At 43.6% G+C, this 24660-nt stretch overlaps 1 protein-coding gene across 3 annotated transcripts in view; it reads left to right on the top strand.

Annotated features, from left to right (window-relative positions):
* The first annotated feature begins 5600 nt into the window (after positions 1–5600).
* Positions 5601–24660, top strand: part of LOC127489780 (uncharacterized) — a 133177-nt gene continuing 114117 nt past the window's right edge. For all 3 annotated transcript variants that reach the window (XR_016226135.1, XM_089321534.1, XM_089321533.1), the window contains exons 1-4: positions 5601–5696; positions 13020–13202; positions 14286–14454; positions 15998–17359. The gene's annotated coding sequence lies outside the window, so the exon portion shown is untranslated. The remainder of the gene's footprint in view (positions 5697–13019; positions 13203–14285; positions 14455–15997; positions 17360–24660) is intronic.

Raw genomic sequence — 24660 nt, 5'->3', positions numbered from 1 at the left:
GATCACTGGATGGTTGAGTATATTTCTTTAGTTATTGTGAAAGTTGAAGGTGGAGGGAGAAAAGAGAGAGAGAGGGAAGGAGTCTTCCATCTGCTGGTCTACTACCAAATTGGCTGCAGTGGGCAGAGCTGAGTATCTGAAGCCAGGAGCCAGGAGCCTCCCTGGGGTCTCTTCATGGGTGCAGAGGCACTAGGATTTGGGGCATTTTTTACTGCCTTCCCAGACCACAGCAGAGAACTGCATTGGAAGTGGAACAGCCAGGACTCGAACTGGCGTCATGGGATGCCGGCACTGCGGGTGGTAGCTTGACCCACTACCCCACAGTGCCGGCCCTTCCCGGAAGCCTTTCCCCCTGGGATCCAGCTGTCTGCTAACACGCCTGGGAAAGCAAAGGGAGACGGCCCAAGGACTTAGGCCCCTGAACCCAGAATGGAGCACGAGATAAAAAGTCCCTGGGTTCTGCTTCGGCCTGTCCCAGTGCTGGCCTTTGTAGACACCTGAGGGTTGAACCCCCATATAGACAATCAGAGAGAGAACAGTGCTTGCGATGGCCCCTGCACTGCTTCTCTCCCCACGTGGCTTTGATGGCCAGCGCTGGGCCAGGCAGAAGCCAGGAGGCAGGAGCTCCATTCAGGACTCTGAGCAGCAGGGAGGCAGGATCCAGAGAACCTGGGCAATCTGCAGCTGCCTCTCTGGGTCAAAGTCTGGAGCAGCGGGACTAAAGTGGCCCTGGGGCTTCTGTCCCTGGATGCTGAAGTGCACAGATGCGTTCTGTAGTGCCATGGCAACGGCCACTGGGGCCTGCGCCTGCGTCCTGCACTTTGACCCGGAAGTGCACCCTCTGGCATGGCCGCGTCTGAGCTTGGCGCATAGGTAGGAGTCAGCGCCTGCGTCTGCTGCTGCCCGAGAGACTGCACAAGCTATGAGGTGAGGAGCCATCCTCGACGCTGGTGGCCAAGCCTGAGGGAGACCCAGCAGCCCCAGGGTCAGGCCGGGATCAGGAAAGGCTGCGTGTCCGAGGCTGCCGAGCCATTTCCCAGGTGCGGTTCTCTTTTTCGGCCCCTTCCGGAAGCAACGGCTTTGGCAGGCCTCTATCCTGCCTGCAGACTGGGCCCCCTTGGAGGTGAGTGACCCGTGGCTGTTGCGGCTTCCCGCTGGGGTCTTGGGTGCCAGCGTGCATGTTGCTCTTGGTCCCAAAGGCGCGGGTGGAGTCGCGGTCATGCAGTGCGGACATTCTGGAAGGGTCCCCAGGGTGCGAGCAGCTGTGCGAGAGCAGAGGTGGCTCCATCTCCTGGAACTGCCCCATGTTCCTGTCTGTTTGCTTTTTGAGGGCCCAGCCACCCTGCTCTAGATCTCTGAGACTGTTGTCGGGAGGAAGGAGAGTGAAAGTGCGTGTCTGTGTCCTGGTCTAGGAGGACAGTTTCGGGTTCCTGGCATTGGGTGTGATGTTAGCGCTCTGTGGGTTTTTCATGAAAGAGCCTTGTCAGGCCGAGGTGTACCTTGCGTTCCTAATTTGATGATTTGTTTTTAATACTGCAAAAGTAATGAAGGTTTTGTGAAATAGGTTTTCTGTGTCTATCGGGATACTCTGTGGGTTTTTCCCATGTTTGTTCTGTTCTGGGATAAATTGCTTATGTATGGTAGCCGTCCTTGCATTCCCAGAGTAACTCTCAGTTGCACACAGTGTGCTAAGCTTTGTTTGTGCTCCTGGATGGCATTTGGTAATATTTTGTTGAGGCATGTGACACATTCATGACGGATATTTGTGTGCCATTTTCTTTGTGATGTGTGCTTGTTTTGGATGTTGAGATAATGCTGGTCTGATGGAATAAAATGGAAGTCTTTTCCTCTTCATCTCCTTTTTGGAAGGGTGTGCAAAGAACAGATTATAATTATCGTTTAAATGGGAGTTCTCACCAGTAGAGCCATCTGGTCCTGGACTTTTCTTCATGTTTGTTGTTTGTTTATTTTTGTTTCCCTGCTACTGCAGTCTCTTTTCAAAGTATAAGTGTATTTAGGGTTTCTTGTTTTACTGTATTCAGTTTTAGTGGTTTGTGTCTTTCTGACAATCAGTCCACACTGTAGCAACATTGACCAAATCCTTGTGCCTTGGCTTTTCCATAGTGTTTTCTGATGATTATTTTGGTAAGGTAGGTAATCGTGTCCTCTCCGTCGTTTCTGTTGTGAAGTCACTTGAGTCTGTTCCCTTTTCTCCTTTGTTTCCTACAGATAAACGTTTTGTCCATGTCATTGAGTGTTCAAGAATAGTATTTTTGTCTCACTGAATTTCTGTTGTGATATTTTCTATTCCATTGGATTTATTTCAATTTGTGTATTTTTCCTCCTTCCAGTTTCTTAAGATTTACTTTTCTGTTCTAGTGTTTGAAGGTAAAATTGGGTTTATTGATCTGGTATCTGTATTCCTTAATATATACATGTATAGCAATACAGTTTGTCATGTGAAACAAGTCCTGTCAACATGGAAAACTGTATGGATGTACACAGTACTGGTAACATATTGAAGGAAACGAATCATTATGTAGGCAGAGGTTTTCACAGGCCTATGCTCATTGCAGCAGGATGCAGAATAGCCAGGCTGTGCTGTCTGTACATGCATGTATGGTGTACATAGCCCATAATGTCATTATTCAGTCTTCAGGTGATGTGCATTTTGGTTGCTTGCCTATCTTTGCTCTTGTAATTAGCTGTAGTAAATATGAGGGCAGAGATCACTGTTTGTATGTTGATTTCATTTCCCTTTTGTATATTCCCAGGGCTGGAGTGGCTGGCTCATATGGTACATCTATCTTCAGATTTCTGAGGTATCTCCATACTGTCTTCCACAGTGGCTGTAGCAGTTTACATTCCTACCAGCAGTGGATTAGGGTGTCTTTCCCCCACTTCCTGAAGGCCATTGTAGTATTGATTTGCATTTCCCTGATGGCTAGTGATCCTGAGCATTTTTGTATGTGTTTGTTGGCCATTTAGATTTCCTTTCTTGAAATATGCCTGTTGAAGTCCCTTGCTTATTTCTTGGTGGGTGGTTTGTTTTGCTGTTGTTGAGTTTCTTGAAAGTTTCTGGTACTTAATCCATTATCAGTTGCATACTTTGAAGATAATTCTGCCCATTCTGTTATTTGCTTTTTCATTTTGCTGAGTGTTTCTTTTGTAGTGCAGAAGCATCTCAATTTTTTTGTTTTCTTCTATTCTTTTGTTTAATCTTTTGTGATTCTCAGATATTGGACCTCCTTGGTTAAATTTATTCCAAGGTCCTTTATTTTCTTGGTAGCTACTTGAACAGGTTTGGTCATAGAGGTTCTTTCTCAGCCATGACATTGTTGGTGTATACAAAGGCTGTTGATTTTCTATCCTGCCACATTACCAAACTCTACTATGAGTTTCGAGAGTCTCTTAGTGGAATCTTTTGGATCTCCTATATATATATATAGAATCATGTCATCTGCACATAGGGGTAGTTGAACTTTCTCCATCCCCATTTGTATCTAACATTGAGAAATGAGAGAAAAAGTACCAACAGGATAACATGCACGTAGAAAATGTCAACAGTGACCTCAGATGCTACCTTTATATTCTATCTTGCTTCGTGGAACACAGGATTTGTCCTATTTCAAACATGATCCATACTTTAAATGCAAGGCTAGTTATGGAGATTGGAGATTGGGAAGCAGACCTGTGTTCCGTGGAGAACCGTGTAGATCGTGGGTGTTTCAAGTCCTTGTGCGAATGGGTATGTAAGTGTCTGAATAAATAAATTCCAAAGATTTCCTCATGTATATTTCAGAAATAATACCACACAGAATGTTTGTAAGGAAGAAGAGAATGAATGGGTACCAAAACCTTTTCTAAGACCCAGTTAAACTCTTTTTCAAATTCTTTGTTAGTAGGGCATGTAGTGCATATAGTATCAAATTCTAGATAAACTCTACTAGTTGGCCTTGATGTAGTATTTTATTTAGAGCTATGTTTTCCTTTTTTAAAAGAATTTTGCTTTTTTTAAGGTATTTTTTACTTGAAATTAGGAGTTAGAGAGAGAGAGAGAGAGAGAGAGAGAGAGAGATAGTTGTCTTCCATGTGCTGGTCCACTCCCTAATTGGCTACAATGGATAGAGTTGAGGGGATCCAGAGCCAGGAGCCAGGGGCCAGGAGAATCGCTGGGGTCTCCTGCATGGGTACAGAGGCACAAGGACTTCTACTGCATTCCCAGACCACAGCAGAGAGCTGCATTGGAACTGGAGCAGCTGGGACTCAAACCAGCGCCCATATGGGATGCCGGCACTGTGGTCAGTGGCTTCACCTGACCCCGCAGTGCCTGCCTCTCCTAGAGGCCCTTCCCTGTGGGATCCAGCTGTCTGCTAAGCAGCTTGGGAAAGCAGAGGGAGAAGGCCCAAGGACTTAGGCCCCTGAACCCAGAATGGAGCACCAGATAAAATGTCCCTGGCTTCTGCTTTGGTCTGTCCCAGTGCCAGCCTTTGTAGTCATCTGTGGAGTGAACCCCTATATGGATGATCACTAAGAGAGAGAAATATTGTTTGCGATGGCCCCTGCACTGCTTCTCTCCCCACATGGCTTTGATGGCCAGGGCTGGGCCAGGCAGAATCCAGGAGGCAGGAGCTCCATTCAGGACTCCCACAAGGCCTGGAGGTAGGGTCCAGACTACCTGGGTCATCAGCCACAGCCCCCCTGGGTCACAGTCTGGAGCAGAGGGATTGGAAGTGGCCCTGCTGCGTCAGACCCTGGATGCAGCAGCATGCCAATGTGTCCCCTGGTGCCATGGCAGCCGCCCATGGGGATTGCGCCTGCGCCCAGCACTGTTCCTTGGAAGTGCGTGCACATGCGTGGCCCCTTTTGACCCGATGTGCTCAGGTGGGAGTCCGCAGTGCGTTGGCTCAACCCGAGAGCCTTTTGAAGCAATGAAGAGCCGTCCTCGACCCTGCTGGCGGAGCATGAGGGAGACCCAGCAGCCCCAGGTTCAGGCCTGGATCTGGAGAGGCCAGACCCGAGGCGGCCACATCAGTTACCTTGGGCTTCTGGAAATTACTAGGCTCAGTTCTCTTCTTTGGCTCCTTCCAGAAGAGAATGCCTCTTACTTAGTTCCTGTTCCAGAAGAACAGAAATGCTCTTTCTGTGTTGAGTTTGGCGTGTTGGCCTTTCTGTCATGGTGTGGGTGGGGGCTGGGGTGTGCATGCAAGGGGGTTATGGGGATAGTAGGAAGAGGAAGAGTGTCAAGGGAGAGGTGGGAACAGAGAGGAATGGGAGAGAATGAAAAGGTGGCATGAATGTGGGGAGGCGTGAAACGAAGCTAAGAAAGGCGTGTTGCAGAAAGGAAAGGGAGGGGGAGTGTGACAGGAGTCCTAGAGGGTGTGGTGGGTGGTTGGGAGAGGAAGAACTTTTCCCATGGTCCTGGTACTGTTTTGGGGGTTTCCTGTGCCTGGCCAGATGTAGCCTTGGCCACGTCCATAAGAAGAGGCCTTTACTCACGGCCTCTGCTGTGGGTTGTGCAGCAGTGTAAGGTATATGTGCAGGGGCACAGGGGCACGGGGCACTTGAATTAACTGGTACATAATCCAGTGAATTTTCACAGACTACACACACGGAGGAGAAAGCAGAAGCTTAGAGAAACACCAAGAATCCCTCTGTGCTCTGTTCCAGCCTGTCCAAGGTTCTGACACCTCATAGTAAGTACTAGATATTTTTTACTTTTTAAAGATTGGTTTGCAAGGCAGAGTTATAGATGAGGCAGTGCAGGAGAGATCTTCAATGTATGGGTCCCTACCCCAGGTGGCTACAGTGTCCCGGGGGTGGGCCAGGACAGACCAGAATCCAGGTACTTTATCCAGTATTCCAGTGTGGGTTTGGATGCCTAAGCCCTTGGGCTGCTTCCTCTGCTTTCCTTAGGGGTATGAGCAGAAAGCTGGATTACAAGAGGGAACAGCCTAGGTATTTGGGGCAGCAGGTTGGCTGAGCCATGGCATAGTGGATGAAGCCGCCGCCTGCAGTACCAACATCCCATATGGGAGTTGGTTCGAGTCTCAGGAGTTCCACTTCTGTCCCAGCTCTGCTGTGGCTTGGCCAAGTAGTAGAAGAGGGCCCAAGTCCTTGGGCCACAGCACCTGTGTGGGAGTCCTGGAGGAAGCTCCTGGCTCTTGGCTTGAAATCTGCTTAGCTCCGGCTGTTGCGTCCATCTCCTATTTTTATCCTTGTATCTCAAGAGCAGTATCTTTCGTGTGTTTCACAATATATACTAAGCTTAATAAAATGAAAAGGTTTGAAGATTTTTCTGCAGCGGCCTTTGCTGCAGCCTCTCCAGTGGGCAGAGCACCAAACATGGCTCTGTATTTCCAAGTTTCAACTTGGCAAGAAACAAGTTGTGAGCTTTAGGACTGAAGAAGCGAATTGTGCAGTGAACACTCTTTACTTTGTACTGTGAAGTTTATGGGTCAGTTTCTCTGGGATTGTGCTAATAAAGTAACTCCCATGAAAGCTGAGGGTGTTGATCCTAAAGGCTGAAGTTAGGGGATTACTCAGACTTTGAATTTCAGCTTTTTATTGTGTATCAAGTGATCCAGTGCTTGTCATTGAAGAAGAATGCATGAATCTCTTTGACGTTGAGGTTGGCTCTGCCTCATAGCAGTGACTCTTAACCATTTAGTGCACTTAAAAGTCAACTGGGGAGCTTGTTAAAGCGCTGACTCTGGGCCCCACTCCAGAGTCTGTGAAAGGGACAGGAATAAGCATAGCCACTGGGCTCCACACCATACAGGTACAGCTATGGCTTTAAAGCTGTTTCACTGACCTCATATGTGGGATTGTTAAATTAACAACAGGAGTCACTGTGTTCTAACTCCCTATGCAGGATCTCTGTCCTCAATGAGTTGCATTATGAGAGTTAACTGTAAAACTAGTTCTCTTTTTTTTATTTTTATTTTTTTGACAGGCAGAGTGGACAGTGAGAGAGACAGAGAGAAAGGTCTTCCTTTGCCGTTGGTTCACCCTCCAATGGCCACTGCAACCAGCGTGCTGCGGCCGGCGCACCGTGCTGATCCGAAGGCAGGATCCAGGTGCTTATCCTGGTCTCCCATGGGGTGCAGGGCCCAAGGACTTGGGCCATCCTCCACTGCACTCCCTGACCACAGCAGACAGCTGGCCTGGAAAAGGGGCAACCTGGACAGAATCCGGTGCCCCGACCGGGACTAGAACCTGGTGTGCCAGTGCCGCAAGGCGGAGGATTAGCCTAGTGAGCCACGGCGCCGGCCGAAAAACTAGTTCTCAAACTGTGTGTGTGTGTATGTGTGTGTGAGCACGTGTGTGTGCAACTTGCTGAAATCTTTACTTAATATATAATTTGTCTTCTGTGTATAATGTTAATTGAAAATGAATTTTAATGGAGAATGGGACTGGGAAGGGGAGAGGGAGGAAGAAGCGGTGTGGGAGTGTAGGTGAGAGGATGGGTATGGTGGGAAGATTCACTGTATTCCTAAGGTTTTATTTATAAAATTTATATTAAAAGTAAATAAATAGAAAGGACGAAAAAAAAAGCTGATTTTCAGCAGTGGGTCTCTTGACATTTGGGTAATTCATAGCCGTGGGGAGTTGTTTTATGCATTAAAGACTTTAGCATCCTCTCTGGTGTTTATACACTAAGTGTTGGTTGTACCTCACCCCCAAGTTGTGACAGGTAAATTCTCCAGCCTCTGCTTGGTGGGACCCATTCCTGTAGATTCTGGCTGGCTGGTAGACAAGTATCATGCACTGAGTTTTGAGTTGGTAAATGGTAAGGTCAGTTTTAGAGTTTGTTGAGTTGAATTGGTTGGTGAGGTACAATGAATGTCCAGTTATTTTGATATGGGAATGATTAGGGCTAGATACAGGATTTGGGAGCCATCATCATCTCTAGTTTAACTCTAAAAATGGCTAAAATATCCAAGAAAATGATAAACTGAGAGAGAAACAGTGGCTGTAACACAGAACCCGGGAGGAGTGCTAATGGAGTGGGAGGTGAGTGAAGGAAGAGGCTTCCATAAGAAGTCATCAGGGATGTAAGAGAAGGGCAAGAAGCAGAGATGTTTTGGAAAGTGATGGAAGCAAGTATGGCCAGGATAAGGAAGGTGACACTCAGCAGGATAAATGCTTCAGAACTATAAATCCCAAAAAGACTGATTGGACCTAGCTGCTGAGAGATCATCTTGACTGTAGAGACCTGTACTGTATAAGATGTGGCCACTGAGCACTAGAGGTGTGGCTGGACCATGCTGCAATTTGCTATAAGCATAAAGTTCACACCTCCAAAGAGTTTCCCTCATGACTCATTTCAGTCTCCTCCAGTGATTGAGACTACAGCCTGGAGGTGAGAGTTAGGGGCGGTCTCAGCATCCTAACCACTGCCATGTCTTCCATGTTGAAGTTCTCCTACATCCTCGAGGACAAGGTTAGCTGCTACGGGCAGACCGAGAAGCCAGAGGCCCCACTGCATACTCTTTGCCAGTAAGAGAGAGCTCTTTGCTTATCTCCTAAAGTGAGATTGCAGTTTAGTGGTCGCTTGTTTAGATGTTTGTTGATGAAAATATGCACTGAAAATAGATAATGTGATGTGTGTGCATTTGGGATTTCTGTTGTATTTAATTTCACTCTGCTTTCCTCTCCCTTTATCTCAAATCCTTTTGCTTTTAAGATAATTAATTTTATGCTTTATTCCTAACGTGTATTCAAGAAACTTACAAATGGTATAGAGAGTCTCTCTCTCTCTCTCTCTCTCTCTCTCCCTCTCCCTCTCCCTCTCCCTCTCCCTCTCCCTCTCTCCCTCCCTCCCTCCCTCTCTTTCTCTCTCTCTCTCTCTGTATCTCAGGGATATCTAGGTTCCTTATAATGTACAGATCACATTCTTCAATATAGAAGAAATCTGATTTATTTATCCAATCCACGTAATGATTGCAGTTTCGTTTTGTGAGATTTTCCCCCTTAGAAGTGTTGATCTGCAGTGATAATGATCCAGCTTGACTATGCACATGTGATTCCTTCTAAGAAGTGGGGGTTTGGGGTCATAAGTCATGCAAGTTTTAAAATTTAAATATCTATGACCCAGTTTTGGTGCAGAATAACTGCCAATTTGCATTCACACCCACAGGTTGTTAAATCCCCCAGTTTCCCAAGTCCTCAGCCACTTGCGACTGTTGGGGAAAAACTGCCCATACTGGTGCTTCTGGCCCATACTGGTGCTTCTGGTCTCAGACTTAGTATTTCTTGCCTCCTTATACACTAAGTATTTTTATGGGCCATGGGACGTCTTGGCAACCATCACACTTAGAGCTGAATTGTATTCCATCAAATGGACAGCTCCTAATTTATTTGACTGCTACCAACTTGGTGGATGTAGAGTCAATTTGATGTTTCTGAGAAGTCTCATTGTTCTTGTGGCCCATCACTGGCTCAGCTGTTGAGATTTAGAGTTATCACTGCAGACTCATTTGGCATATTTTTGTCTGATGCTCACTGATTCAATCCATACTTCATTCCTCAGATAATGAGCATTGTAGCACTGTGATTGAGGGACTGGGCTCTGGATTTAGCCTGTCTGGTTTCAAATATGGTGTCTTCTGCTTTCTCTGTGCCTTGAATGATCAATTTACCTTTCTGGGCCTGAGGTGTTCATTGTGAAATTATAACAGCCCCCACTCTCTCAGTGATCATTCCCCAACTTTGGCACACATCATTATTTTGGGGAGAGCTTGTTACATCAGAGACTGGGCTCCGCATGTTGGCATGTCTCAAGTAGCAACAGTACAAGCATTTGTGATTCTAGCATTTTCCTGGGTGATGCTGACCTTGCTTCCTGAGGATTTTGTTTTGAGAAGCTATTGTGAGTATTAATTGAGGTGACGCATGAACAATGCTGCTTAGCACCATGCTTGTGTTGCCCTCGGTAATTAGGTAATAACTTTTGAGCAATGCATGAAGTTTCTGGCCATCGTTAATGACAGTCAGCAGATCATGTGAGTTTATGGCAGGAGAGTACAGGGTCGCTCTAAAATATCAACCTCTAGCATAGAGGTCAAGTTCCTCTCTGTCCTGGGGCTTGAGCGGTGTGTGTGTGTGTGTGTGTGTGTGGTAGGTAGTATACTTCTTTACAATTAACACAGACCTGAGAAAGGAACTATTCAATTGGGAAGTCATGGTCCTGTGACAACTTCCCTTCCTCTCTTCTTCACCTCAATAATCCTGTTTCTGCATCACCCTTTTTAGCATTTTAAGTAATTGTCCAAATGCCAGGAAAAACCTCAGGTAAATCCATGTGAGACACGCGATCCTCTTAGAGAGTGTGATTGCTGCCAGCGCAGAGACAAGAGCTGGGCTAATGAATTCGTTCTTCCTTTTATGAGGGGTGCCCTGCAGGTGGAATACTCAGAAATGTGAAATCTTGATGGAAATGTAACTCAATTGTAGGGCAGTTGAAATATATACAGGAGAAGAAATTTGGGTGGGAGAATTGGCAAATATTCTGTTCCCTTTCCAGTGGCCACCCTGGATTCCATTCTTGAAAATCCTGACGTTGTAAAATTCTGTTGTGCCATTTCCAGAAGTTAAGCCTTTAAATGCAGCAAGTTTGTAACGGTGATTTCAGTCCCCAGAGAAACACACATCAAGGGCAATTTAAGTTGTCATCCACTTCCTGGAGTTTAGCCAGGCATCTCTGCACCATGGAGGATCCAGGGTACTCACACAGGGTGTAAGGTTGGGAAAGGGCACTGGAATCTTTGTTAAACCCCTCAACCCCAACAAGCCCAATGTTCCCACACTCACCCCAGGAGGGTGTGGGCCACGTGCCGTTGGCCATAGCTAGAGCAAGCCCAAAGAAGCCCATCGAGAACAACGCTTGTAGATGTCTCTGGGTTTCCACCCTCCACCATCCCTCCTTGCATGCGCAGTCCTGATGCATGTCCCTGGCATGTTCAGATGAGTTAGGGAATAACTTCAGTCCTTGGAGACCATACACTGACATGAAGATGGGGGAAGCATGTCTAGGGACACAGTCAAGTAACAAGAATTCTTCTGTTCAATATTGAGCAAAAAAAAAAAAAAACAAACCAGGAGTGCAGAATCTGATAAAATGCCCACCCCAGCACTCACCGTGGAGAAGGAAGACTGACATGCCACATTGGTTTCAACATTTTAAAGGCAGTAAAACATTAATGATAATGTAGAAGTCCTGCTCAGACCCCAGTCCCAGCTTCCTCCCCTGGTCCCTGGAGGGAACACGCTGGGAGGCATTTGCTGTTCATGCAGATTAATGGACATGTTTTGTACTTAAAGTTTCAGCATGTGCGGATCTCTAACAAGTTTGTGGAGATTGTGCAGGATCTTGAAGCATTTTTAAATATTTTGTTTATTTGAGAGAGAGGGAGATATAAAACCCACTGCACCATAGTGTGCACAATAGCAGGAAGCTGGATTGAGAAGATGGAACTGGGAGCTGAACCCAGACACTTTGGTGTGGGACATGTGCTTCCCAACTGGCATCTTAACTTCCAAATCAAATGCCTGCTCCTGCAAGCTATTTTAATTCCATTTCTCATGAACCTTTTGAAGTACCCTCGTGTGCAGCCACATACCCAATACATAGTATTTTTTTTTTTAATTTGAAAGGCAGAGTTACTGAGAGGGAGGCAGGGATATACACACTTCTCCCATGCTCTGATTGGGTCATCTCATAGAATATGGCATACTTGTACTTGTGTACTGGCCAGGTGTCTAGCAGAGGGCACTTATGCACCTTGAGCCCCAGCGCTCTGTTACAGAGTAAGGTGCTGCAGGTTGCTCCACAGCTTCCTGAAGGAGGGTGGTCTCGGCCTCTCAACCATACTTTCCCCAGCACTTTGTATTCTCATTTGCGGGCTTCTCCTGATGTTTAATTTCATCTGATTTTTTAAATATCAACTGGAGACTCTTTCTCCTTAAGGGTTTGGGGATGGATAGAGTAAAATAGAGTACAACATGTCGCTCCCCCTCTTCATGGAGGAACGACGCTAAACCCTGCCTAGGCTTCATATCTGAGTCACGGCACCATTATGTCGCTCCCCCTCTTCGTGGAGGAATGACACAGGACCCTGCGCTGTTCTTTTGTGTGCTCGGCCCTCGGCGGGTTTGCTGCTAGTTCTTCCCGGGTTGGCTACTGTCCCTTCCACCTCCGTAGAAGGGCGGTTCCCCCTGCCACTTTTCCCCACTTCCGCGGGGGAGCGGCACACTGCCGGCCGGCTCTCTTGGGAGCTGCACAGGTGTTCCTTCAGATAGATGTTCCCCTTAGATGTTCCTGGTGCATGTTGTCTCTCTCCTCCTTTATAGTCCTCTTCCACCAATCCCAACTCTGCTACCCACATGCCGAGTACGCTGCTCTCCTCCAATCAGGAGCAGGTCCTACAGTTTATTGGTTGAACTGGAGGCAGCTGTGTAGAAGCTGTTTTCTCCTCTCCCAGCGCCATATTGTGGGAGAGCAGATGCACAGAATAAGTCTTAATTCCAGTAACTTAGTCTAGTCCGAGTTACTCCCAGTTGCTCCCCACACAACAGACAGAGAACTTGGCAAATTTGTGTCTTGGTCACCATTGTGTTTTGGTATCCCATGTGGTTCCTGGCAATTTCCAAATGTTAAAAAAAACATATACTATATGTACATAAATATAATGTTATTTCTTTTTATTTATTAGAGGTGCCTAATGAAAAATGCTCTGTCAAATTTTAAAATGAATCGCAGTATAATTTCAAAGAACAAAGTGAAACAAATGAAAGACCTGTGGCCCCACTACCCTGAGCTCGCCTCACCTTGCTGCCTACTTTTGACAGCTCCAGATCAGGAGCTGCCTGAAGCCATGCTCCCTGTGCCAGCCTACACAATCTGGGTCTTTGTTTTCTTATCGGTTGGCACCAGAAAGTATTCCCATCAGAACTGAAGTTTGCCATTGAATACCAATTTTATAAAAGTGTTGCTCAGTCCTACTATTTCCCTTTAGCTTCTTGGTGTCCAGCGTTGCAGCATTCTTCCTCGGATGCTGTGTAGAGCCCCGGCGCTGGACTTGGAACAAGGAGGTGAGCTCCATGATGAGCAACACCTGCAGGAAGGCTGGGCCGCTGGTGTCTGAGGAGTGGTAGTGGATTCACTGGGCCTCTGACTCAGGTTCATCCATCCTCGCCTGGTGAGTCTTTTTGAACTCTTTGTGCATATCATGTGATGGCCCCGAACATGGGTCAGGGACACTCAGGCCTTCAGGAGCCAGATGGAAGGAAGAATAAATTGTGTATTACATTGTATGCTACAAATTAAATAGTGTATTTTATATTATAAATTATTTTTGTTACATATCATAAATTGTATGTTGTTATAAGTATACTTTAAAATGTATATGTGCTCAGAGGTATCACATATAGTTCCAGAAGGAATGAACCTGCGTGGCTGAATGCTGATGCCAGGATGGGTGAACCACCAGGTGGGCGATGAAGACGCCCAGCCACTGTGTTAATTTCCAGGTTTTTTTGGTATTATTTTCTGGATTTAGAGTTCTACTTAGTGGATAGGAACTGAGAAATGGATCTGGTCATCCAGAAAGGAAGTTTCTGCTCGCAGGCTTTGACTCCTGTTTTTCCTGATTTGCTAAGATGGTTTATCTCAGTGTGCCTTGAAGGTTCTCCAGCACAGCAGTGATAGCATTGACTGGGAAACCCAAGTAGACAGTTGTGTGTGTGTCATCGCCCACTGAACTCTGATTCTCCTCTGTGATACCCAGTGTTTCCCTAATTTTGTGAAAATTCCTGAGGAATGTATTCTGTTATATTATCTTTATGAATGTAATTATATGAGGAAACACATAATGTAAAAATGTATGTATCCCAGTCATATTATTACATTAATTGGGACTATGGGGCTCAACAGAGGCAACTAGATCAGAGAATGGCTCTAGAATTTTAAGAAGTAAGCATCAATTGCTGAGGATATTTGTTGCACTTAGGAAACTAAGGTCCTGGATACCTCAGTACAGGTTATTTTTACTTCCAGATTAGATGTTGAAATGCTGGAATTATTTTAACTATGACATTCTTAGAGCGTTTTTAGTTCTGAGTGGGCAGGGACTGTTGTTTCTGCACAGTATGCAGAAAGGTGGCCATATAATTGGTTCTAAAACTTGGGTTGACAAAATGCAGTCCCTCTTTGTCCCTCTGTTTCACAACACAAAAACTTTCAAAATATTTAGGTATTGTGCTTTGTGCTTTGGTTCTTACAGAATGTGGTGAATTAAGTCTCTGTTCCTACTGGTCAGCAGTAACTAGTGTTGACCTTGAAGAGTCATTCCTCCGGCTTCATTTCGCTTGGGATTGCTATTGTGGTGACTCCTCCCCATCCTCCAGGTCTCAGCTCAAGGGCTGGCTCTGAGGAGGCCACCTGTGACCCCAGTAAGTTTACTCTGCACACCTTTGTCCATCAAATTCCTACTGGCTTTATAGGAGTTGATGATCAGTGTGTGTGGTTGCTATGTTTTGTAACATTTATTTGTTTAAAATGAGGAGTGGGGGTGAAAAAGAGATACTTTCAGATCCTCCATCTGCTGATTCACTCCCCAAAGGCCAGCAACAGCTGCGGATGGGCCAGGCTGAAGCCAGAAGCCTGGAGCTAGGAACCTTGGTCCTCAAGTACTGGAGCCATCATATATCATCTCTCGGGTATATTAGCACAAAACCTGGATCAGAAGTGGAGTGGCCAGGACTCAACTAGGCACTCCACTATGGGATATGCATATCCCAAGCAGCTGCTGAACCTGCTGAGCCAAAATACTCATTGCTATGTGTGTATTTGAGAAACTGCCTTAATTGTATTTTATTTGAAAGGCATCATCCACAGACGCGCATGCACACACACACACACACACACAGAGAGAGAGAGAGAGAGAGAGAGAGAGAGAGAGAATACTCTTTGTATATTCACTGCCAAAATGTCCACAACAGCAGGAGCAGGACCAGGCCCAGCAGGCCAGAACTCAGAGTTTCCCATGTGATGGCAGGAACCCAAGCACTGCTGCCTCCCAGGGTGCACATAAGCAAGCTGCTGGAATCCACAAGGGAGCTGGGACTGCAACCAAAGCACCCCCCCATTAGGTTGGGAGCATCCCCAGACAAATCTTACTTCTGGGCCATATGACCCCCCCATATCAATGTTGAATACCCAACAAAGGGATGAATGAATGAATGAGTGAATGAATGGCAAAGGGTTAGGAAGACAGGCACATGGAATTTGCTGTTTCCCAGGGCTTTGCAGCATGAGTGAGAAGGGCTTTTTGCCTCTCCTTATATCCTGCTTGGGAGCTCACCAGGGAAACTCAACTCTGAGTGCTTCTGCAGCCTTGCTTTTGCTTTGCAGAGTCTTGTAGAACAAAGCCTTCATGGCCCTTGCTTTACTTGTTTCTTTACCAAAGTGGATTTTGTAAGACTTGTATTTCAGCTTTGCAAAACAGTGTTGCCAGGACTGTTCACCTGGAGAGGCCAAGCATCCTCTTTCAAGAAACTGACATGTTTTGTCTACTATTGCTCCAGAAAGGATAGGGCTGGGCCCCAGGTGGGATCTATGCAGACATCCTGGGGAAGCTCAGGAGGGTTCCAGTCATTGGACATGGGGGCCAGGCCTGTCAAGGAGCCGGCCTCCCACAGGTGGTGAGCTAAGGGTGCAAGTCCCAGTGGCCCCCAGGTGAGGAGGGAGGGACCAAGAGACTACAGCTCCTGGCTGTCCGGCCTGTAAGTGCCCACAGTCCTTGGTTGGCCACTTTTTTGGAGACAAACCCACACGGGAGCGTGTCTGTGAGAGAGCTGCAGCTTGGCTTGGGTGTGTGTGTGTGTGTGTGTGTGTGTGTGTGTGTGTGCTCCCATGGGAACCTTTGCATGTGTGCGGCCAGGCTGGGACACGGCTCCTCTACCCCATTCCTGATTCTTTGAAACTTTCTTCAAGCTCCAGGCACATCGCTGTGGCTGCTGGAGAGGAGGTGTCCACTGGCCTGAGCTGGGCGTGAGGTTCCCCCATAGCACTTGACCCCCAGGCCCCATGGCAACTGCAGAGACTCCCACTCCTGGGGTACACAGTGTGGGTGAACATGAGCGGTGAGTGCGTGCTGGGCACGGGGAGGGTCCTGGAGCACCTGGGCAGGTGTGGCTCTGTCAGGCCCAAGCCTCACCTTTCAGGGTTGCCCGGTTTTCTGCTTGGGCACCAACACCACTGGGCCATCTGGAGTTGGGACTCTGAGGGCAGGAATGTGGCAACTCTTGCCAGTTCCTGCAGTTCCTTCTCTGAGCAAAAAGTAGCAGAGATACAGGCTGAGTGCCCCATGTGTCGGTGCAGCACGCGGGCAGGTGCAATAGGCACCTGGGCTGTGCTGGCTGGCACAGGTGCTTCTCTGCCGCACTTGATCTTGTGGCGGTTATGATGATTAGGAAAGTGGGTTCTTTACAGACCCCAGGGAGGTGACATTTCTCATGATGGCATGCCCCTGCGGGAACAGTTGGAACCATGCACAGGAGAAAATAGTGACTGCTAACTAACCAGCCAGGGGGTCACGGCTGTGCTGGGTGAGTGAGGAGTCCTCGGCCAACCCACACAGCACCTGGAGGCAGAAGTGCTTTGTTCATCACCATGTTACTTCACTGCTTTCTCTCACTGAGTTACAGCCACTGTTATCTCTGATTTGTCATTTGTCTTTGTGAACCCTCCCACCTCTCCATGATATGGTCGTCTTGGAATTCATTTTGGAAATGAAGGGCAGGTCTACCTCTCTGGGTTCCCCCTTGGTGAATGTCACAGGTAGTCACTTTTTCACAGTGGGGCTTTTGCTCCGTACACGTTATTCTCATTTTCACATGCAGAAGTTGGGGCTCAGAGAGGCTGAGTGACTTGCCCCTGGTGACACAGCATGATGCTGCCTGTGTTGCATAATCAGGGAGTGAGTCCTTGTGAGCAGAGAAGTGAGACTGGTGGGGCAGAATGAGTCCCAAGGCACCAGCAGGAGTGTCCTCATGAGACCTCTCTAAATCTGACCTTATGCAGCTTCCTCCTCTGCCCCATCCATGCTGGCCTCTCAGTTCCGTGACGGTGCCAAGTTCTCTTCCACCTCGGGGCACTTACATTGCTTTTCTTTCTTGATTGTTTCTGTCCTTGAACTTCTGCCATGAAACTGAGGAACACACCACATTTCCCGGTGGTTGAGAGTTTGGTAGCTGGGGGAGATGTTCGTGGAAGGATGAGTTTCCAAGCCTCATGTTCCTCTTCTGTTAAAATGGAATCCTCTCTGAAGATTATCTATTTTATCATCTTAAAAAGGTAAGTTTTGGTTTGCTGATCTAGTATATTTTTTATTTCATTGATTTATGTTCTGATCCATTTTATTTCTCATCTCATGCTTGTTTGGGGTTTTGTTTTTTCTTGTTTATCTAAATTTTTGAGATGTATCACTTGATTTTGAATTTTAGGCATTTCTCATTTTAAATATGACTACTGTATGCTATAAACTTCCCTCTTAATGTTTTTGCTGTAATCAACAGTGTTTCACATGTTTTGTTTTACTTTTCATTTATTTCAAGATAGGTTTTATTTGCTTTTTAATTTCTTCAGTGATCACTCATCATTCCGTAGCATCTAGTTAAATTTCCAAATATTTATGAGTGTTCAATTTTTATTCTTATAGTTTATTTCTAGTTACCTGATAGGATTTCAGTCTTTTCAGATTTGCTGAGGATTGATTCGTGGACCCATATATAATATATCCAAAAAAAAGTTGAGTGTGCTGAATGTAGCTTTTAGGTTAAATGTCCTATAAATTTCTGTCAAGTCATTGACTTGATGTAAGATTTTAGCTTTGACACATGTCATTATTTATATTGTATTTGGATGATCTGTCCATTGATGAGAGTGCATTGTTCAACTTACTCCCTATTGTTGTATAGGAATGTCTCTCCCTTTCGGTCTAATGGTATTTTCTGTGTATATCTTGGTGGTCTTGTGTTGGTTGCTTATATATTAATGATTGTTATATCTTCTGCTGAATAAAATTTAATCAATGCAATGTCCTTTTTGTCTGTTTTTATAATTTTTGATTTCAAGTTTTTTATTTGTTATCAAGATAGCCAATTCTCCTCGTTTTTATTTTCTGTTTGTGTGGAATATCTTTTTCTAGCCCTCCACTTTCAGTCTATGTGTGTTCTTGTGAAGTGAATTTCTTATAGATATTATATAGTGGGGCCTTTTGTATTTATTTCAAACTTTTATTCTTGAGATTTTTTCCACTTTTTTAAAAATTTAAGTTATATAAATTTCGTGCATTTCATAAATGCAAATTTAAAGAGATAGTATTTTTTCCCAGCCGCACTCTAACCCTTCTTCCTCCTCTATCTCTATTCCCTTTCTTATTTGTTTAGTAAGATTTATTTTTAGTTAACTTTAAATGCATAAGATTAAGCATATACTTATTAGAGCTCAGCAAATGGTATGAAATAAATAAAACTGCTTCTCAACAGTTGAGACAAAGCCTGTTCAAACCATAGCATTTCAATGTCATTTTTATTTTTATAGATTACCATTTTTTACTGTTATTATAAATATTTTGCTCAAAACATTTTATCTAAGGTACACAAAGTTCATAAATTTCTTTTTTAAAAATTTTTTTATTTGAAAGGTAGAGCTATAGACAGTGAGAGAGAGAGAGAGAGAGAGAGAGAGACAGAGAGAAAGGTCTTCCTTCCATTGGTTCACTCCCCAAATGGCCGCACTGACAGGTGCTGCGCTGATCCGAAGCCAGGAGCCAGGTGCTCCTTCCTGGTCTCCCATGTGCGTGCTGGAGCCCAAGCACTTGGGCCATCCTCCATTGCCTTCTCGGGCCACAGCATAGAGCTGAACTGGAAGAGGTGCAACCAGGATTAGAACCTGGCGCTCCTATTGGATGCTGGTGTCCCAGGCAGAGGATTAACCAAGTGAGCCACGGTGCTGGCCCCACACTTCATAAATTTCATTAATATAAATTTATGAACATAGTGATTATTTTCTACCCTATCAGTACTCCCACCTTTCTTCCTCCTCCCTCTCCTATTCGCATTCTCATTTTTTGTGAAGATCTATTTTCTTTTCTTTTTAAATATTTATTATTTGTCTATATGAAAGGGTTACGCAGAGAGAGAAGGAGAGGTAGAGAGTCTTTCCTCCGCTGGTTCACTCTCCAGTTTGCTGCAACTGCTGGAGCTGTGCCAATCTGGAGCCAGGACCAGGAGCTTGTTCTGGGTCTCTCAACAGGTGCAGGCACCCAAGGACTCAGGCCATCTTCTACAACTTTCCCAGGCCATAGCAGAGAGCTGGATTAGAAGAGAAACAGCCAGGACTTGAACCGGCCCCAGTATGGGATGATGGCACTGCAGGTGGCAGCTTTACCTGCTATGCCATGGCACCGGCCCATAAGATCTATTTTCAATTAACTTTATGCACATATGATTACCTCTATAGTAAGTAAAGAGTTCAAGGCATAGTATGAAAAAAGAAAACCTGTTCCTCAGCAGTTGAGATAATGGCTGTTCAAAGTAATCACATCGTAAATTGGCAGTTTAACTTCTGTGGATTACATTATAGATACACTATTAATTATTAACAGAAATTTGCGGAGAACATATTGTATTTGTCCTTTTGAGACTGGCTTATTTTGCTAAGTATAATGTTTTCCGGTTGTAACCACGTTGCTTCAAATGACAGGATTTCTTTTTCTTCTTTAGGACTGTGTAGTATTCTGTGGTGTACATATTGCAAAATTTCATTATCTTTTTTCAGTTAAAGCACATCTGGGTTGATTCCACATCTTAGCCATTGTGAATTCACCTGTAGTAAACATGGGGGTACATATCAGTCTTTCATAGGCTGATTTCATTACCCTTGGGTAAATTCCCCATAATGAGATGGCTGGGTCATATTGTAAATGTATATTCAGGTTTCTGAAGAATGTCCATACCATCTTCCACAGTGGCTGTATCCGTTTACATTCCCACCAACAGTGGATTAGGGTACCTTTTTCCACACATCCTCACCAGCAATTAGTTGTTTGTTGATATCTATATGAAAACCATTCTAATGGAGGTGAGGTGAGAACTTACTGTGGTTTTGGGTGGCGTTTCCCTGAGGTTAGTGATCCTGAGCATTTTTGCATGTGTCTGTTGGATTTCCTCTTTGGAAAAATGTCTGTTTATCTCCTTCACTTATTTCTTAACTAGATTGTTTTGTTGTTGAGTTTCTTGAGCTCTTTATATATCTAGTATTAATCCTTTATCAATTGCATAGTTTGCAAACAATTTCTTCCATTCTGTTGGTTGGCTGTTCACTTTGTTGAGTGTTTTTTACAGTGCAGAATCTTCTCAATTTTATGTAATCCTATTTGTAAATGCTGTCTTTGATTGCCAGTGCTCTGGTGTTTTTTCCAAGAAGTTTTTGCCTATGATAGTGTCTTGCCGGTTTTCCTGAATGTTCTGTAATAAATTGATGGTATTTGGTTGTCGATTTAAATCTTTAATCCATGTTGAGTGGATTTGTGTGTAAGCTGTAAGGTAGAGGTCTTGCTTCATACTTCTGCATGTGGAGATCCAGTTTACCCAGCACTATTTGTTAAAGAGACTTTCCTTGCTCTGGGCATTGATTTTAGCTCCTTTGTCAAAGACAGGTTGGTTGTAGAAGCATGGGTTGATATTTGGAGTTTCTGTTCTGCTCCATTGGTCTATCCATCTGTTTGTGCCAGTACCAGGCTGTACAACTCTCCTATAATATGCCTTGAAATCAGATATTGTGATGCCTCTGGCTTTGTTTTTGTTGTTCATATTGCTTTAGCATTTTGGGGTCTCCTGTGTTTCCAAATAAATTTAAGCATCTCTTTTCTAGATCTGTGTTCTGATTGATATCACATTGAACCTATTAATTGCTTTTGGTAGTGTGGGCATTTTGATGATAATGATTCTTCCAATCTACCAACATGGACGATTTGTCCATTTTTGTTTCTTTATTTCTTCCTTTATTGTTTTGTAATCCTCATGTTAGATTTAGTTGCTGTCCTTGGTTAAATTTATTCCAAGGTATTTAATTTTTCTGTAGCTGTTGTGAATGGGATTGAGCTTAGAAGTTCTTTCTCAGCCTTGGCATTGTCTGGGTATACAGAGGCTATTAATTTCCGGTTTTTTAAATATTTTGTTACTTTACCAAACTCTCTTATGAGTTCCAGTAGTTTCTTATTGGAGTCTTTTGGATGCACTAAATACAGAATCATGTCATCTGCAAGTAGGGATAATTTGACTTCCTCCTTCCTAATTTTATCCTTTTAATTTATTTTTCTTTTCTGTTGGCTCTGGTAAAACTCGCAGGACTGTATTGATTAGCAATGATGAAAGTGTGCATCCTTGTCTGGTTCTGCATCTTAGTGGGAGTGCATCTAACTTTTCCATACAGTAGGATGCTTGTCCTGGGTTTGTCATAAATTGCCTTGATTGTGGTGAGGAATGTTCCTTCTGTACCCAGTTTGCTTAGAATTTTCATCATGAAACGGTGTTGTATTTTGTTAAATGGTTTCTCTGCACTGAGATAATCATATAGTTTTTATTCTGCAGTTTGTTAATGTGGTGTATCACATTGTTTGATTTGTGAAAGTTGAACCATCCCTGCATTCGAGGGATAAATCCTTCTTGGTCTGGGTGAAGGATCTTTCTGATCTATTGTTGTTTTTGATTAGGTAGCATTTGCTGAGGATTTTTGTGTGTATATTCAACAGTGAAATTGTTCTGTAATTCTCTTTCTCTGTTGTATGTTTTTCTGATTTAGGAATTGAATCATGATGGATTCATAGAAGGAGTTTTGGAGGATTCCCACCAATGAATTTGTTTTGAATAGCTTGAGAAGAATTGTGGAGTTAGTTCTCCTTTAAATGTCTGATAGAATTGAGCAGTGAAGTCATCCAGTCCTTGGCTTTTATTTATTGGGAAGGTCTTACTGATTCATTTTCCTTCTTGGTTAATGGTCTGTTTAGGTTTTCTGTTTCATCATGGCTCAATTTAGGTAAGTTGCATGTATCCAGGAATTTATCCATTTCTTCTAGGTCTTCCAATTTGTTGGCATACAGTTTCTTGTCATCATTTCTGATGATTCCTTTTATTTCTATGGTATATGTTGTTGTGCTACCTTTTTCATCTCTAATTTTATTGAATTGGGTATTCTCCCTTTTTGTTTAGTTGGCCTGATGGTATATTTTTTTTCCAAAACAGCTTTTTTTTACTGATCTTTTGTATTGTGTTTTGTATTTCAATTTTGTTAATATCTTCACTAATTTTAATTATTTCTGTTGTCCTACTAATTTTTGGTTCATTTCCTGTATTTTTCTAGATCCTTGAGAGCTGTTGATAGCTCACTTATTTGGTGCCTTTCCAATACCTTGATCTAGGCACCAATTGGTATAAACTTTCCTCCTAACACTTCTTTTACTTTATCCCATAAACTTTGATATTTTCTATTGTCATTTCATTCGTTTTACAGAAATTTTTTGATTTATCTTTTGATTTCTTTTATGATCCACTATTCACTCAGAGCATTTTGTTCAGTCTCCACATGTTAATATGTGTTCTGGAGATTCCTGAGTTTTTGATTTCCAGTTTCACCCCATTGTGGTCAGAGAAGATACATGGTATGATTTTGATTTTTCTGAATTTCCTGAGACATGCTTTATGGCCTATTCTGTGCCCTATTCTAGAGAAAGCTCCATGCCCTGGTAAGAAGAATGTGTATTCTGCAACTGTAGGATGAAAATTTCTGTAGATATCTATTAGGCGCATCTGGTCTATATGTCAATGAACTCTGTTGTTTCTTTGCTAATTTTCCATCTGGTTGGTCTGTCCATTGCTGAACATGGGGTATTGAACGTTCCCATTTGTATTATGTTGGAGTGCATTACTCCCTTTAGGTCCATTACCATTTATTTTAGGTAGTCAGATGCCCTGTAATTATTGGGTGCATATATCTTGACTATAGTCACATCTGTTGAATTAATCCCTCAGTGTCCTTCTTTGTCTCTTTTAACAGTTTGTGTGTTAAAGTCTATTTTTTCTGATATTAGGTTGGTTACACCAGCTTTTTATTTTTTTGGTTTCTGTTAGTGTGGAATAATTTTTTCCATCATTTCACTTTCAGTCTGTGCAAATCCTTGTAGGTGACATTTGTTTGTTGTAGGCACAAATAGATGGGTCTTGTTTTCAACCCATTAAGCTAGTCTGTGTGTTAACTGGAGAGTTGAGACCATTTATATTCCAGGTGACTGTTGATAGTGACTTGACCCTACCATTTTCCCACAAATATTCCTGGTTTTCCTGTGGATTTCCTTTGTTGTTTTATTGGGGAATTGCCTTCACCTTCTTTCATAGTGCTGACCATGTTTGTATATTTGTGTGTGTAGTGCTTCCTTAAGTAAGCACTTCCTTTTGTAAGGCTGGATGAATGATGTGAAATTCTTTCAGTTTCTTTGTTGTGGAAGGTTTTCATTTCCCCTTCATTGATAAATGAGTGCTTTGTGGGGTACAGTATTCTGGGTTGACCTTTTTTTTTTTTTTTTCTATTAAGACTTGGGATATATTGTGCCATTCTCTACTAGCCTGTGGGGTTTCTGATGAGAAGTCAGCTGTGAGTCTAATTGGAGATCCTCTGAGAGTTATCTGGCATTTCTCTTATGCACATTTTAGAATCTTTGTTTCACAGTGGAGATTTTGACTACAATGTGCTGTAGTGAGGATCTTTTCTGCTCATGTCTATTAGGAGACCTGTGTGCTTCCTGTACTTGGATGTCCCTTTCATTCTCCAAATTAAGGAAGTTTAGTGTAATTACTTCACTAAAAAGGCCTTCTCAGAAATCCATTCTGTCTTTCTCAGAAACGCCTAAGACCTGTATGTTTGGTCATTTGATATTTTCCCATAAATCTCCAAGACTGTTTTTAAGTTTTCTGATTTCTTCTTCTTCATTTTTTTTTTGGTTTCACTGTAAAATTTCCAGAAAATTGTCTTCTAAGTTAGATACTCTTTCTTCTGACTCACTGAGTTTGTTTCTAAGATATTCCACCACGTACTTTATTTGAGCTATTGAGTTCTTGATTTCTAACATTTAATTTCATTTCTATTTAAAATTTCAATTTCATGGAAAAATTTTTCATTCATGTCATGTATGGATTTCTTTAATTCGTGGATTTACTTCTGATGATTTCTAAGTAACCTACAATCAGTTTTTCGAATTCCCTAACCAGCATTGCATCAATCTCTTCATGTTCGCATTCTAATAAGGAATTGTTTTTGTTTCCTAAATTCCTCTTTTTTCTTTTGTTTGATTATATAGTTTCTGGTGCTTGGTCTTCTATGCCGATATCTTTCTTATGCTTCATCAATTCTATTGTTAACGGTCTCCACTGCATTTTTGTTTGTTCTGTTGCATTTTTCATTTCATTGAGATTTCTCTTTAAGATCTCAATTTCATGGGACAAATTTTCTTTCATGTCCAATATGGATTTCAGTAGTTCATGCATTTGCTTCTAATTACTTCTATGTATTTTACGATCAATTTTTTGAATTCCATTTCT

This window comes from Oryctolagus cuniculus, chromosome 19 (assembly GCF_051225735.1).
Source record: "Oryctolagus cuniculus isolate XC-2025 breed Fujian yellow rabbit chromosome 19, ASM5122573v1, whole genome shotgun sequence".
Classification (NCBI taxonomy): Eukaryota; Metazoa; Chordata; class Mammalia; order Lagomorpha; family Leporidae; genus Oryctolagus; species Oryctolagus cuniculus.
This window is presented reverse-complemented; position numbering and strand designations above follow the sequence as displayed.